At 31.3% G+C, this 11,893-nt stretch overlaps 1 long non-coding RNA gene across 1 annotated transcript in view; it reads left to right on the top strand.

Moving 5' to 3' along the window:
- The first annotated feature begins 858 nt into the window (after positions 1–858).
- LOC125611782 overlaps positions 859–11,893 on the top strand; it is a 20,589-nt gene continuing 9,554 nt past the window's right edge. Inside the window, exon 1 of the long non-coding RNA XR_007342027.1 lies at positions 859–1,227. This is a non-coding gene — a long non-coding RNA (uncharacterized LOC125611782). The remainder of the gene's footprint in view (positions 1,228–11,893) is intronic.

Raw genomic sequence — 11,893 nt, 5'->3', positions numbered from 1 at the left:
GTTCTAGGTTATTCATTTTTGATGGGTAATTAAATGTTCATAGAAATCTCATGATCACAGTATCTGTAATTTTGTCTCTTTTAGTTCTGATTTTATTTTCTGAGATTTCTTTCTCAGTGTAGCTAAATGCTGGTCAATAGTGTTTCTTATTATAAAACCAATTCTTAAGTTTTTTAAAATTACTTCTTATTCTCCATTTTTTCTCTAATCTTTATTAATTTCTTCTTTATGCTAAACTTTGGATTTAGCTTGATCTATTTTTCTATTTCCTTGGGGTGAAAAGCAAGGGAATTTTTCTGGAGTCCTTATAATTTTTAAATATTAATTTTATACTCAGATTGACATTATATTAGGTATATTTATCAAGTACTACATGACTTTGAAACATTGTAGAATAGCTAAATCAAGCTAATTAACATATGCATTAACTCACATACTTTAAATGGTTTTTGTAATAAGTATTACTTTTTAATGTCTACATTATTAACATAAATTCTTTTATTATGACTTTTGCTGCATTCCATTGGTTTTGGTGTGTTTTTTTTCCCCTCAAGTTACTTTCTAAATTTCCTTTTAATTCTTCTTTGATCAGTTTGCCATTCAAGAGTATATTGTTCAGTTTTCATATATTTAAGAATTTCTTCTTTTTCTTTTACTATTGATTTCTGATTTTTTTTTCTCATTCTGTTATCCTCCTCCTCTTTTATTTTGGTGGGAGGATGTTCCTCTGACTGGACAATTTGTAATAACCTGACTTCAAGTTTGCTTATTCTTTCCTCTGCTTGATCTAGTCTACCTTTGAACTTCTCTAGTCAATTATTTATTTCATTTCTTTTCCACAGTTCTGAGTTCTTTGTTTGGTACTTTTTAATTTTTTTTTTATTCCTCTGTTGGAATTTTCGCATTGTTCATGGATTGTTTTGTTGAGTACCTTTTAAAATCATTTTGCATTCTGTGTCAAGTAAATCATATCTCTGTCTCATTAGTGTTGGTTCCTAGAGATTTATTTTTTTTTCCATTTTTATCTTTGATTTAAGTGGTGTGTATATGTGTAAGAAGAAAGAGCTACCTCTTCCAGTCTTTAGACACAGCCTCATAAAGGGAAAGACTCACCAATCAATCTGAGGGCCTCAAACCATTTTTCCAGCTGACCTGCTTTCTGTTTGTGGTACCTTCCAGGCAACCAAAGTAAGCCAGGTCTCCTCACAAGTCCAAGTCAACTCCTAGGTAAGTCCCTAGACATGTGATACCTTTGGATGCTCTGTATCATTCTCTGCAGAGAGAGGTAGGTAATCGGTATTTTCATCTGTGTATCTTGCTCTGGTCTTGTAAACAGTTGCATGCTACCTGAACTATTTTTGTTCTCACTAGCACACCCAGGCATCTAGACTATGCCAGGTCCCTTTAACTCACACTGGCAAGGAAAAGCTATTCCTTTGGGCAGCCCATGGAAAGTTAGAGGTGTTGGATGTGTAACAGATCCCATTACCCAGGGATCAGTGTGGAGTTGGACTTCTTCCTTATTATATGGCATAATGTTGGGGATACAGATTAAGGTGAAATGGTGCTTTGAATTTACTGCCAAGTGCAAAGTAGCTGATTTTGTGCTTTCCCAGAGTTCAGGGTCTTACTCTAAAAAAGGGAATTTGTAACATCTTATATTTGAATTTGTGGGAAAAGGAGGGTCTGGGTATTAACAGCTTTTTTGTTTTGTTTTGTTTTTGTTTTTTTAATTGGCTCTTCTTAGTTATACATGAGATTTCTTCTTCAGTGTTTTCACTTTAAAATTCAAAGCAATTGCTTTAGAGTAAGAATATAGTTGTAGCTTAGTATTTTATTCAGTAAAACAATAAAATGTTTATATTGACTGAAATTATAAATAAGCTATCATCATCTTATTTGGAAAATGTATGCATTCCTTTATTTTTTTCCAGTTTTAAATTAGTTGAGTTAGCTGAATATTATCATTATAAACTATTTCAAGAAAACCCCACTTATATTAGTCTAATATTTGGCAGATTGAATTTTGAAACTTGTCCTAGTGCTATATAAGTACAATTCAGATAAACTGAAGATTTTCATCACTTTTATTCCACTTCAACTTTAAGGAGTCTTGTTGTTTTTATGCTTACTGGTACAAATGTGATACATCTAAATTTTGAGAATTACAGTGGGATTAATGAGTAAATATCTTGTGTTCAGGGGAAATTCCTAGTTTCTAGTTATACATTTCCAAGTCTCAAGTGACTTATTTATTTTTAATAGTGATCTTTATGGATGTTTTCTACAGGACACTTGATTATATACATGTCTGAGCAAGATTCCTCCAAGAAAGAGATGTTTAGGTATTCCAGAGAATTCTCTAAATGCTGTTAATACATGAGTACTCTGAATATTTGCTGCTAAGTTTTCAGAGCTGAAGAGTGGATTCAATTCTGGGGAGTTACAATAACAGATAGAATGATAAATAAGTTATTAAAGATTACAAAATAGTATTATACATGATGGTGGTCCTATGGTTATTGAGTAGGCCATAAATTGCAAGGTGTAGGAATGATGGTCATAAAAAAGGTGAAAAGATATCCCAATAAAGAGACAGAATACTCCAAATGTGAGAAGTATGCACTGTCTTGCATACCTGAAATTTAAAGTGGATGTGGGAAATCATGAGACCTGAGGCCTGTTTCACAGGTAGGGGCAAAGTAAGGTCTTCTAGAACATTCTAAGAAAATGGACTTTTACCTTGAAAAGAGTAGGTATTTTAAACAAGGAGATGGCATAACAAAGATATTTTGAAAAGCTTAGTATTTGTGTGGAGCACAGTTTGAAAGGGGGAAATAAAAAACACAGTGGGGAGCAATTAGAAAGCTTTTGCTAAATTCCAGATCAAGGGTGTTGATTAAACATTTAAAATGAGACAATGGCATTAGGATAGGAAGAGATAATTATTTTTAAACAATAGTACTGATTATTGACTAAGCATGGGTCATAAAGAATTTGAAGTCCAAAATGACTATATGTAATTTTCCCTGTTAGAAAAATATCAAAAATTAACTACACAACACTTTTAAAAATATTTCAAGTATTAGCAGCATCTGTTGCCTCTGCAGCCAGACTACTTGGTTTATTTAGAATCTTTATACTTATTTGTGTTTACATTCTGTATGTCAGTTTTATTATCTGTAAAATGTAGTCAGGATTTAATTCTTTGGATTATTGTTAATATGAAATAAAATGTTGATGATATATGTGGCATAGTACAGGCCCTGTCACACAGGAAAATCTAAAAGAAATCTTAAATATTTCATAAATACTAAAATATGGTACATTCTATTATTATTATCCTTTGATATAAAAATGAATGTATAAATGTACTGTAATCTTGGTTTTACCAATGTAAACATATATTTTCAGATTCAGGAGGTGATGTTTGAGATCCATATCTGAGAGTTAGACTTTTCAGCTAGGTAATTTGAAACTAAAGATTTTAAATGATCATAATAACTTTTAATTTCTCCTAATGTAAAACAAATGCAATGTTCAGATTAAAAGACCTTTCATGTAGAAATGTTTTGTATGTAAACTTCATAATGCAGAAATCTAAAATTTAATTATGAACAAGATTTTCAGTTGTTTTGCAAAGGAAATATATAGTTTTAAAATTTTTCTCAGATGTCTAGATGTACTTCAGAGTTTGTAAATAATAACTTTACATGTTTGATAGTTAAACTGCATGGTTTTGAATTGTAAGTATTGAATTTTATAATAAAAGATAATTGAAGCCACAGAAGCAAAAATTTGATTTTTTAATTATCAAATTATGAGAATAAAATAGACTTTTCTTGCTCTGCTTGCACATTAAATAGCATTACATTAGGTATATTAAAAGATTGAGTGTCTTTCTATATGGGTAGCAATCTATACTAAGGATGACATGGCAGAGATAAATTTGGTAAAGATGACATTTAATATTCAGATTTGAATACATGTCAGTATTCTTTGGATAATTATGGTCAGTTGAACAATGTTGAAAAGTATTGAGAAGATCAGTGTAACCAGGGAATATTTAATTATTGATTTTTAAAAAACAGACTCACATATTCAATAAACACAAGTCCAAAAAACTGGGTAAGTTTTCTGTTCCCAGTATTTTCAACGACATTTTAAAGAAAAGAAAAATTCAAGAGACAGAAGTTGATGGAGTTATTACTTGCTTATGTGTTTCATTTTATTACTTCTTTTCTTCAAAAGCTATACAAATATGTGATACAGGACATAATCTCCATATAGAAAGAATATATCCATCATGTTTGACAATTCAGTACGGAAACAATTATTTGTATTTGCAAATTTGTATCATATTTTTAACCCAAATTATATAGGTATTCCTATTTAGTTATTAAGTTGTTACACCATGATAATCTATTTGTATATTTCCTCTAGATGAAGATTTGCATTCATCACAGAAATTGAGTAGGTGGTATTTAGTCTACTAAATGAAGACCTGACTGATAATCTTTCAAAGTCTTGTTACAAAACTGTTATGGAAGAGTTAAACCTCTTTTATAGAATGTTTAAACAATATTTTTCTCAATATTGGGAGTACTAATTATTGACTTATAAGTTTTGTTACAAGGGAAAATTTGGTCTGCATACTGCCTCTTTACTACCTACAAGTCATACAGTAGCATAAATTGTTCCATCCTTATTTTTTCCATTATGATAATTTGTCAAGTAAATGGAATCACATATTTTTTGGTAACATTACAATAGTTCTATGTAATTCATAAGAAAAGAAATATTTGGTCATCATTTGGTTAACTTAAGTTAAAACATGTCTAACAACACATTTTTAATGCCAAATATTTCAATTATTTTTAAAGTTTCTAGGAACAAATAATGTATGTATTTACATAAGCAAACATTTTTCCAACAATTATTACTTCTGTGTACATGGTCCCTTTTCAGTTTATCTACTGTCACAAATTCCTTAATTAAAATTATGCCTTTGTTTATAAGTCCATTGTGAGTGAAATCAGTATTTATTCCTCTCAATCCTTGTAATATGTCATTATATATATTTGATAGAGTGTTTAAATTCCAGAAAGAAAATACCATTCATCAAGAATTTTGTCACTGTACATCAATCTCTTATATCATAAGTGAAAATTACATTCAGGGAACTACAGGTGTATTTTTCCCAGGGAAAACCTGTACCTTGGCTCTTGTTGCCACTGTTGTTTGTCTTACAGCAACAACTCTGCTGTGTTTCATATTCCTGATTCTTCAATTGTATGTTTCAAAGTTATTCTTGAGACACTTTACTAACTAGGGACTCATTTCATATTTGATCAAAACTCATTTATTAAGCAATTACTCTGAATATAAGTGTCATTTTATGTATTTAATACATATAGAAGTATTCCAGGTGGATTGTGTCTCAGAGAAATCATGATTTCTTAGAAGAGAAAGATATTCACTTATTAAATAGACAGTATAAATTTTGATGCCAAGTTAATGTTAGGTAATACAGTGAATATATTTATGATTCCTAATAAGGAGGAAGCTGGTCTGAAGAGGATTTTTCTGAGGAGAATCTCCTGGAATAAAAGACATTTAACGTGATCTGGAAAACTAGATAGGAAGGATGTAATAGGCAAAATTCAGTGAGTGGCACCTGTGGTGGGGGAAATGTTGTAATTTATGTGCTCATTGATTTGGTCATGTGCTGTGATAGGACCTGTAGATACAACAATTAGATGCTGTGGAGTCCATGAAAATGTGTTGCTCATGTCTCCTGCTACAGAGAACATTATTTATTGAAGACCTCAGCTTCTGGATCTTCCAGCACATTTGCTCCTAGGTCACACTTTCCACAGGTGGTTCCTGCCAATTAGTGAGAACAATGAGCTTAAAATACAGATCCACTGCTGGGAGACACTCGGCTCCTTTAAATGGCCTTGTTGGCATAAGGACTCCCCATTAGCCTTTTTAACACTTTCTTGGAACTTCTATGCAATCTGTAATTCTCTTACCCAAGTCTCCTTCTCTCTATTCCCTCATAGGGGTCAGATGTGCATGGCAATCTACAAGCTCTCTATTCATGCTCTGGATCTCTCTTTATCATTTTTAGGCATTCCTCCGAATAAATTTTGTATACTTCCAATTTCATCTTGTCCTGTGCTTCTTATAAAACCCGGATTATATAGCAAGTCCTATCTTTAAGAATCCCCAATTTTTTTAAATGAAAATAATTACAATATAATAAAATTGTTCAACTCATGAAGGTATGATTTACTCACTTAGTAATCATTACACTAAGCAAGGACCTTCTGTGGGTTAGCATATTTTTGGATAGTGAGGATACAACAACCAAATGAAATAGAGACTTTTATTAGGGTGGAGACAGAAAAAAGTAAACCGATCACTAATGTGCCAGATATGGTAATTGAGGGAGCAAGATTTGCTGATGTATAAAGGAAGATATTTTCAAGCAAAAAAAAAAAATTGCAAGCCTTTTAGAACTCTGTTTGCAAATAATTGGCAAACAGCAAGGGAAACAGTGAGGGTGAGTAGAAGGGAAAGGGGAGGAAAGGAAGTTATGAAAGATAGAGAATGACACTGGGAAATTATGAGAAGATTGTAAGCTGATAGGATTTGGGATTTTCTTGTAAGTAAAATAATTTTTTTTTTGGTGACTTAGAAAAAAGTTAACAGGGTCTGGCTTACATTTTAAAATAATCATTCTGATAACTGTGTCAGGTTAGTGTAGAAGTTAGAAAACCAGAAAAGAATGATAGCAATACTCCAGTGAAGAGTGAGAGTGGACAGGAATACAGGTACACAAGTAAGAAATGGTTACATTTTCAGTCTCTAATAAAAAAATAGACCCTGTAGTATTATTTTTGTGGAATTAGGTGTGGTGTGTGAGAAAAACGGTCAAGGATGATTTCATGTGTTTTGGTTTGGTTGATTAGCAAAAAGGAATCACTGTAGCTTTTTATATTTTTGTTCATCAAAGATATTGTCCTGTAGTATTCTTTTTTGTTGTGTCCTTTGGTTTTGGAACTGGGGTGCCTTTAGCTTCATTGAATAAGTCTATATGAATTCCCCCCTCATTCTCACCTTTTTGAACCACTTTGAGAAGAGTTGTTATCAGTTGTTATTTATTGTTTGGTAGAATTCAGCAGTGAGGCCTCTAGTCCTGAATTTTATTAATTTTAATTTTTAAATGTATTTTGATGGGAAATTTTTACTGATTCAATTACATTATTTGTTATTGATCTGCTTAGATTTTGTTTTGGTTTTGTGTTATTTTCATAGTTCAATCTTGGTAAAATATGTGTGTCTTGGAATGTCTCCATTTACTCTACATTATCAATGTGTTGGCATGTACATGTTCAGAACAGTCTCTTATGCTTTTTTATATTTCTGTTGTATCATTTATAATGTCTTCTTTCATTTGTGACTTTATTTATTTGAATCTTCTCTCTTTTTTCTTAGTGTAACCACAAGTTTGTTGATTTTGTTTCTTTTCAAAGATACAACTCGTTTCATTAATCTTTTGTACTAATTTTCTATTCTCTATTTTGTATATTTCTGTTCAAATCTTTGTTTCCTTCCATTCACTAATTTTAGGTTAAATTTTATCTTGTTTTCTTAGCTTCTTGAGTTGCAACAATAGTTTGTTTATATTATTTTTGATGTATGGATTTTGTTATGGTGTGAATGTCCTCATGTTGAAATTTATTCCCCGTTGTGAGGTATTAAGAAGGTAGAAACTTAACCCTATTGGAGGTGGGAACTTTGGAAAGCAATTAAGGGTAAATGCAGCCATAAGTGTGGAGCCCTAGTACAAGGAAACTGTGGATTTAAAAGAAGAGGAAGAGAGACCCCAGCAAGGACATCTGTCTCACCATCTGATGCTCTTCGCAGCCTTGGGATTCTGCACTTAGTCATCTCCCAGAAAGAAGGACCTCAGCAGATGTAGCCACATGATCTTAAACTTCCCATTCTTTAGTACCGTGAGCTGAATAAGCCTTTATTATTTATAAGTCACTGAGTCTTTGGTATTCGGTCACAGCAATAGCAACTGAACTAAGAAACATTTGCTCTGAAATTCCTCTTTGAAAATGTTATACTTATCTCCCCAAAATATTTAAATAGATCTAATTTAATAAATACCACTCAAAACCCATCTCCACTGCTCAGTACTCTGGTACCACCAACCTCCTCTGAAGAACATCACATTATAAATGATACAACAGAAATATAAATAAGCACGAGAGACTGTTATGAACACGTACATGCCAACAAATTGAAAATCTAGAATAAAAGGAGAAATTCCTAGACACATACATTTTACCAAGATTGAACTATGAACACAACACAAAAACAAATACAAAATCTAAACAGACCAATAACAATGTTGAGTAGCTATTAATTTATCTTCTTGTCAGTAAAATTTGTAATGTTTTCTTCAAATTAGCTATTCTACTTAAATTCTATTCTTCATAGAATGTACCACATACATAAAAAAATTACATTTACAAAAATCTCTCCTTCATGGGGTAGTGAAACACAGAAGCAATAATATGATGTTTATGAAAATAATTTAGTGGTAGGATAAAAGAATAATTTATGGCCCATCCATAAATGTTTTTTATCCCCATAAAAATTATTTTCCAATTAGACATTGATTATATAAAAAAGTAAGCAAGATAGAGGTAGGAGAGAGGGAGACAGAAAAACAACCTCTGCTAACTTTTACTATAGTTACCCAAAGTGCCAATGGCCAACAACATAATAAAATCTTACTACAAATGTAATGTCAGTAAAATAAAGTGTTCTTAACAGAACATTGTGGACAAGTAACATGTGGGATCCGTCCAGAAGAGTACTTATGCCAGACACTTCATTTAAAAGGGTCAGGAGGCACTGATTTAATGCATTTATTTCAGACTCCAACAATAACTATCTTAAGGTAGTATAATGATGATTTTTGTCAACATCTTATACATATTGTACAAAGATTGCATATCACTTCTATAATTTTAGAGCAAAAATATTGTTTGGCATTTTTATCCTTAATTATTTCTCTATCACAGTTATCAGTTTTTAATATACTTCTGTTTTATTCAAGGGCTTAAATAATTTTTAAGTACTATATAAAATGAGTTTTTATGTAATTTTTTCCATCACACTATATTTGAATTAGGATGAGACCTAATACTGTCATATCTTTAAACATAATCCTCTGCTCTTATGAAAATTTGAGGTTTTTTTAATAATCATAAAACCTCATCATGCTTCAGTCTGCAGTATACATTCTATTATTTTATGGCAATATATGAGTTTTTGTCAAATAGAAAATATTTTTTTATAATTTATTCTTTACAGAAAACAGGATTTTTATTGATTGTTCAATTTTACCATAAGATTGATAAGAACATTTCTAACTCATTGGATATAGCATTTTAACACATAAAATCTGCAGTTTAATATAAGTATTAGGAATAGGTTCCATTATATATGTACAGAGTTGTAAATGTCTGTAGCATTTGTTAAATTTTATAGCTGATCTTGTCCAAAGTGGTCCCTCTGGTTAAAGACTTTGTATCTAGATATTACCACTACTCACATCTAATTTCACACAGACATGCATATTAGTTTTGTGTGAAGATAGAACACATCTCATTTTCCCTCCTTTAAAAATGATATAAATAATTTTACATCTGTTTTAACTACTTTTTTGTTAGATGGAGGTGTTCATATAAATGTGAATTATAAATTTGATAATGCCTTAGGTAACTAAGAATTCATCACAAATAAAATGGAAGCCTGCAGATTATAGCCACAAATTAACTGTTCATATATATCTCAGTTGAGTAAAGTATTACACTAATATCACGTGGTTTTACAATACTAATAACATTTCTCCAGAAAGCTGGGAACCAAAAGAACAAGGCTTGTTTTATACCTGCATTCCACAAGGGGTCCGTGAATAATAGGTGACCACATTCACTTTATAAAATTTTCCCAAAGCACTTGACTAATTTTTTTATATTGATCATCCCATACAGGATTTTCATAGAAAAAGGAAGCTAAAGTTAATCTTGAATATATTAAGCTATTAATTTTTCTGTTCTTTAATAATCAAAAAATTGCAACTTGCTAACATGGCTCTCTATAAGGAATATCACATAGAACATAAGAAAATTATAATGTGAAACTGGTAATTTATCAGCAATGCTAAAAATAATGGAAAGCTTCAAAATTTCATATCATTTTAGAACACTTTGCTTTCAATTAAACAGTGAAAAGGTAAGGATTATGAAATCTAACATTTACTGTCTGCATTGAATCTGCTCAATGTTTTCCAGTGATCTTTTAAAAAGTTTTTGTAAGACTTCCACTTCTAAATATGATAGAGTAGCTAATGGCAAAATAACATGGCCACCAAGATCATATAGAATATATGCTGAATAAATCCACACATGAAAATATCTGAAGAACTATTGAGTCAACAAGAATTTTAGTGCCCCACGTCATAGAATGGAGAAGAGAAGCCACATTTAATATATACTGACCAGTTTGAGCCACTCAACCTGAGAGTGTTTGCCATTAACATCTTTCAAACATAAGCCTAAGAGCCCAGACCTTGCATGGACAGAAGTCCAAGACTTGAAATTAGGAAGTCCAGGCTGATAGAACACAATGAAGATGGAGACATCTCACAGGGAGGTTGAAGAACAAAACATAAATTCTGGCTGTCCCCTTAAAACATTTACTAAATTCAGATGAGTTTTTGTAGCATTCAAAATGCAATTATTGGCAGTCTCTCCATGATAAAGACATAAGAATCAAACTGAAGAAAATTCCCAGGAAAGATGCCATGGTGGACAAAACAGGCCCCCAGAAGGAAAAATGGAAGAATCAGTACTGGGTACCAAGGCAAAACCTTGCTCCTTCTGAATTCTATAACTGGAATAAATTGATAAGACCATCCCTTGGTACCTGCTTCTTTTCTGCCATGTGATGCAATCTGTCCTGTTATTATTTAACCATAAAGTCCCTATTAGAGGCCCACAAGATGGAACAATCCAATCTTGGATTTTTAGTTTCCAAAACTTAATAAACCTCTTAACTTTATAAAAGTACCCAGCATCAGGTATTTTTTTTTGAATTGCAAAATAAAAAAAATAAAAATAAATTATATTTCAGTTTTTAAATTCTATTTTTATTATATGTCAAGTCTTTGATGAATACTTTCATCTTATCTATGTTGTTTATCATCTCTGTTTTTTTAACTATGGTCTTTTAAGGGATTTTGCCTACTTATTTTAAAATCTGGTTCAGCTATGTTTTCTTTTTCTTGTTGTTTGATTGTTTGCATTGATTTTATGGCCCAGCATCATGAATTGATAATACATTTTTTGTAATTAAAAAATTTTACATAAAATGATGAACATTCCTCCAATGAAAGTTTACCTCCCACTTGTCATTGCCTCTTAAAAGTCCCACCATGTTTCAACACTATTAAATTGGGAAACAAGTTTTTGGTACATAAATTTTGGGGAGATTAACCACATTCAAACCATAGAAATAATTTGTAATCAATAAATGGACTTGAACATAAGCCAGTCAGAGAAGCCAGGATCAGTGAACTAAATACAAGGCAGTAGAAATCATTTGTAAAGAGATGCAAAATAAAAAGGAGAATACAGAAAAGAATGTAATAGCCATGTGGTGCAGAATTCAAATATATAACATCATGACAAACTGGAGCTCAAGAAGGAGAAAATAAGGTGATACCCCCCCCCAAATACATATATATATATATATATATATATATATATATATATATATATATATATATATATTTTTTCCCAAA

The sequence above is a fragment of the Marmota marmota genome, unplaced genomic scaffold, assembly GCF_001458135.2.
Source record: "Marmota marmota marmota unplaced genomic scaffold, marMar, whole genome shotgun sequence".
NCBI classification, from domain to species: Eukaryota; Metazoa; Chordata; class Mammalia; order Rodentia; family Sciuridae; genus Marmota; species Marmota marmota.
This window is presented reverse-complemented; position numbering and strand designations above follow the sequence as displayed.